Here is a 6,000-nt window from a genome sequence, read left to right as displayed (position 1 = left end):
GTGCCTTTCATTCCTTTCAGTAACTGATTACTCTTCTTTCCTCAGAAACCTGCTTCCAAGGTTTCTACCTCCTCCTAGAAAACTAAAGTAGGCTTGACTTTTATCTTCTTCTTATCTATGGGTCATCCTATCCCTAACAGGATTAATTAATAGCTGAATTAATAGCTGAAGGCAGAGATCCTAGATTCAGATTTCACTAACCCATCTGGGCCTCAGTTTCCTCATCAGTAAAATGAAAGGGTAGGAGTAGATGGTTTCTAGCTATGGATCTAGGATCCTGGAGTATCCTGATGGGATATGTATGTCCTTTCTGGCCAGTTCTCTTTGAGTCTAACTTCAGTTCCCTACACTCTGAGGAGAAGACACTTTCCCAGATATTGCCTTATTATGCTGTACCCTCCATGTTCCTCAGATTCATGGGATCTATCATAAATCTTCAGGAAGTCCCAAATCTGTGACATACATTTACAGAAATATACTAATAACTTTATGTTTATAAGTACTTTAAAGTTTGCAGAGCATGTTAGATTATGAGCACCTTCGACTGATCAACAAATCAATTTGTTTAATCAATTTAATTTATTAAATCAATTTATTAAGACCTGACATTGGGTCTAGCACTGTGAAAAGCACAGGTGAGACAAAAAAAGTCAGAAAAGGCTTCCTGCCCTCAAGGAACTACAATCTAATAGGGGATACAATTTGCAAACAAATAAATACAAGGTAACTATATACAGGATAAATAGGAAATAATTATTAGAGGAAGAGAAGGCACTAGATTTAAGAGGTTTAGGAAAGAATAACTGCAAAAGATGGAATTTTACTTGAGACTTAAAGAAATTGAAAGAAGTCAGTTGTCAGAGGATTCCAAGCATAAAGGACAGTCAGAGAGAATGTCCAGAGCCCAGAGATGGAGTGTCTTGTTTATGTGAAACAGCCAGAACAGTATAGCCTGACAGAAGAGCATATGACAAAGGAGTAAGGTGTAAGAAGCCTGGAAAAATAGGAAGGGGCTGTTATCAAACAGATATCAAATCTGATATCAAACAGAGCATTTTGTATTTAATCCTGGAAGTAATAGGGAGTCACTGGGTTGAATTGAATTGGGTTGACTTAGGTTGGACTTTAGGACAAGCACTTTAGCAGTTGAATGAAGATGGATTGGAGTAGGCAGAAACTTGAGGTTGGCAGACCCATCAGCAGGCTATTGAAATTATACAAATGTGAAGTTAGGAGAGCTTTCCTGAAAGTGGTAGCAGCATCGGTTTGACAATAGATTAGATATGGGAGGAGAGGAGTGATGAGAAATAAGGAATCAAAGATAATTGCCAGGTTTGAGCCTGAGGAACTAGGAGGATGGGGTTGCGCTTTACAATAATAGGGAATGTGGGAATAGAGGAAAAGAAAATGAGTTTTCTTTTGGACATGTTAAGCTTAAGATATCTACCAGACATGCACCTTCAACCAATCAACAAATCAAGTTATTTAATCAATGTAATTTATTAAGACCTGATTTTGGATTTTTTTTTTCATACATTGAGATATCTGAAAGGCAGCTGGAGATGCAAGATTAGAGATCAGCAGAGAAGCTGGTGTAAAATAGGGAAATTTGAGTATCAGCAGCATTGAGATGGTAATTATATTGGAGAGAGTTCACTGGACAGAACCCTGAGGGACACCTATAATTAGAGATTGTGATCTGGATGTAGATCCAGCTAAGGAGACAAAGGAGTAGTCTGATAAATAGGAGGATAACCCAGAAAAAAGTAGTATCCCAAAAATCTCCAAGGAAAAGCATATCAAGAAGAAAAGGGTGATCAACAGTGTCAAAAACTGCAGAGAAGTCAAAGAGAATGAGGACAAAGAAAAAGTCATTGGTTTTGACAATGAAGAGATCACTGGTAACTTTGGAGAGAAATGTTTCGGTGGAATGATAAAGTTAGAAATCACATTATAAGGGGTGAAAAGGATGACAGGAGGGAGAGTGGAGGCACCTACTGTATACAGTATTTTTGAGGAGAATTACTACAAAGGGCAGAAGAGAAATAGGATGATGGTTGGCAGGGATGGAAGAATCAAGAGAGGGTTTAATTTGGTTTGGGGGTTGTTTTTTTTAAGATGGGGAAGACATGGGCATGTTTGTAGGCAGGAGAAATGAGGCAGTAGTGGATCCAATCAGAAAGGTTGAAGGATTTTCTCTACTTTCATTTGACAGAATGAATGTGGGAGTGAAGGCATTGAACCATGGAAATGATTCAAGGCTAAGGTTTATTAAGATTTAATTGGCAATATGATAACGGGGCTAGAGATTCAAAATAAGAGGACAATTTAGAAATGAATTGGTTTACCAAGGGGTCAAGTTGAGGAAAGGAAGAGAGTGTCTAGGACAGAGGAATTATATATAGAGAGAGAACTGAGGAGTCAAGGGATGGGAGGTCATGGTGTAGATAAAGTCTAGGGTTTTGAGAAGGATGGCAGAGGGAGAGGTGAAACATCAATAGATTATGGTTGGATAAAGGGACCTCAGAATTCTTGAATATGGAGGTTGTAAATTTATGAGTGATGGCAAGACCAGCTGTGTGCAACTGAGGTAGAGTGGAGGAGGATTAGGAAGTGAGTAAACTGGTGAACTGAATGATTGGCGAGTTTAAGGGAGAGTAAATATATGTGTTGAAGACTTTTGGTATGAGGACAGGAGATGGGAAAAGGGAAAAATTGAGGACCACGTACCCAATCCATTGAGGAAGGAAAGGTACAGGTGTAACCTAGGGTTCTGTGGACAATAGCTACCAGCTCCTAGAAGACAGGGACTATTTTATGCCTCTTTTTGCATCTCCAGAATTTAAGACAAAGTGGGCACAATATTTATTGACTTATTGACTATCCCCAAAATTCCTGGTCTGTATGATGAATTATCCTCCTTCCCAGCTTTAAAACCCCAAAGGGAAGAATTTTTTTTTTTTATCACTTTCAACCTACTGTTCTAGAAGCCCTGGCCACCTGGAAATTTTCTCTGGATGTTGAATCTTAATCCTTCCGTTCCTTTCATCATTGCTTCCATTTCACCAAGAAGTTTAGATGATGGCATCCAGGACTGTATCTTTGAACTACCTCCTCATATCTTACCCTACCCACAATTTTCTAAGAACATTGTTAATAACTCTATAAATACAGGAACCAGAGGGCTAAATTGTGGCCTCAGAAACCAAGGATTGCCCACTGGGCTTCCTGTTTCCAGTGTCTCCTCTGCTTTCAATCTCCTGCCGTTTGGTTTCCAGAGATCAATTACCTAATTCCTATTATGCCCTGACTCCTTTACTCAAAAACTTGCTATGGTTCCTTACTGCCCACCAAATAAAGTACCTCCTCCTTAGGCTGACATTAAACCCAGCTCCAACTACCTTTCCAGGTTTCTTTTAATGTCCCCTCCATGCCCTCTACTTTCCAGTCAAATTGAACCGAATGAATGGAGCATGGATTAAAGTGCTTTCTGCACACAAAGCATTGATTATACAAAGGGAAAACTGAGATTAAAACTGCTTCCAAAGAGTTCACTTTCAACAGGGGAAGGCAGGCAACAGCTGGAACCACTTCCAAGAGATACATTTTCATTGCAAGCCTTTACACCTCAGAACTATGCAAATCTTACTTCGTTGATTGTCTTGGGCTGGAAAATTGTTTCATTCGGTCTTTTTGTGGATTCCTGCCACTCTAGAATTTGGTTACAGACATTATTTTTTTTAATTTTAGAAAGGTTTTATTTATTTTGAGTTTTACAATTTTCCCCCAATCTTGCTTCCCTCTCCCCACTCCCCACAGAAGGCAGTTTGTTAGTCTTTTACATCATTGATCTAAGTTGAATGTGATGACAGAGAAATCATATCTTTTTTTTTTTTTTTTAGCAAGGCAGATGGGGTTAAGTGGCTTGCCCAAGGCCACACAGCTAGGTAGTCATTAAGTGTCTGAGACCGGATTTGAACCCAGGTACTCCTGACTCCAAGGCCGGTGCTTTATCCACTATGCCACCTAGCCGCCCCGAAATCATATCTTTAAGGAAGAAACCTATAGTATGAGATATAGCAGAATTACATAATAAGACAGTTTTTTTTAAATTAAAGGTACATAGAAAGTCTTTGGTCTTTGTTCAAATTCCACAATTCTTTCTCAGGATACAGATGGCATTCTCCATCACAGATATCCCCAAATTGTGCCTGATTGTTTCCCTGTTGGTATGAGCAAGTCCATTAAAGTTGATCATCACTCCCATGTTGCAGTTAGGGTTGTACAATGTTCTTCTGGTTCTGTTCATCTTGCTCAGCATCAGTTCATGCAAATCCTTCCAGGCTTCCCTGAATTCCCATCCCTCCTGGTTTCTAATAGAACAATTATGTTCCATCACATACATATACCACAATTTGCTAAGCCATTTCCCCAATTGATGGACATTCCCTCAGTTTCCATTTCTTTGCCACCATAAACAGGGCTGCTATGAACACTTTTGTACAGGTGATATTTTTACCCTTTTTCATAATCTCTTCAGGGTATAGACCCAGTAGTGGTATTGCTGGATCAAAGGGTATGCACATTTTTGTTGTCTTTTCGGCATAATTCCAAATTGCTCTCCAGAAAGGTTGGATGAGTTCACAGCTCTACCAACAATGTATTAGTGTCAGGGGCTGCTAGGTGGCACAGTGGATGGAGCACTGGCCCTGGAGTCAGGAGGACCTGAGTTCAAATCCAGCCTCAGACACTTAATAATTACCTAGCTGAGTGGCCTTGGGCAAGCCATTTAACCCCATTTGCCTTGCAAAAACCAGAAAAAAACAACAATGTATTAGTGTCCCAGATTTCCCACATCCCTCCCAACACTGATCATTGTCTTTTCTGGTCATATTGGTCAGTCTGAGAGGTGTGAGATGGTACCTCAGAGATGTTTTAATTTGCATTTCTCTAATAATTAGTAATTTAGAGCAGTTTTTCATATGACTATGGATTGCTTTGATTGTCTTTTTTTAAGAATTTGACTCAGTTCTCTGTATATTTTAGAGATGAGTGCTTTGTCAGAAACACTAGTTGCAAAAATTCTTTTCCAATTTACTACATTTCTTTTGATCTTGGTTACAGTGGTTTTGTTGGTGCAAAAGCTTTTTAATTTAATCATAATTATCTAGTTTATTTTTAATGGTGTTTTCCATCTCTTCCTTGGTCATAAATTGCTTCCCTTTCCATAGATCTGACAGGTAAACTATTCCTTGACCTTCTAGTTTAGTTATAATATTGTTTTTTATGTCTAGATCCTGTATCCATTTTGATCTTATCTTAGTATAGGGTGTGAGGTGTTGGTCTAATCTAAGTTTCTTCCATATTAACTTCCAATTTTCCCAACAGTTTTTATCAAAGAGAGAGTTTTTAAACCAATAGCTGGACTCTTTGAGTTTATCAAACAGCATATTACCATAATCATTTCCTGCTATTGCACCTAGTCTACTCCACTGATCCATGACTCTATTTCTTAGCCAATAGCAGACAGTTTTGATGACTGATGCTTTATAATATAATTTTAGATCTGGTAGGGCTAAACCACCTTCTTTTGCACTTTTTTTCATTAAATCTCTGGAGATTCTCAACTTTTTATTTCTCTATATGAATTTACAATTTTTTTCTAACTCATTAAAGTAACTTTTTGGAATTTTGATTGGTAGGACCTGAAACAAGTAGTTTGATTTTGGCAGAATTGTCATTTTTATTCTATTTGTTCAGCCTATCCATGAACAGTTGATATTTGCCCAGTTATTTAAGTTGGTTACAGACATTATTTAAAGGTATTTGGATTGGTTTAAAGGAAAACTCTGGTGATTCCCTGCCTTTACTTGGCCATCTTGGCTACCTGCCCGCCCCACCCCATAGATTATCTAAATTTAAGAAAGTGATGAAAAAACCATTAATAAATAGTACAGATTAAGTTTAGAAATGTTTTCTGTATAGATTTTATTTCTAAAG

Source organism: Macrotis lagotis, chromosome 2, assembly GCF_037893015.1.
Source record: "Macrotis lagotis isolate mMagLag1 chromosome 2, bilby.v1.9.chrom.fasta, whole genome shotgun sequence".
Lineage (NCBI taxonomy): Eukaryota > Metazoa > Chordata > Mammalia > Peramelemorphia > Peramelidae > Macrotis > Macrotis lagotis.
This window is presented reverse-complemented; position numbering follows the sequence as displayed.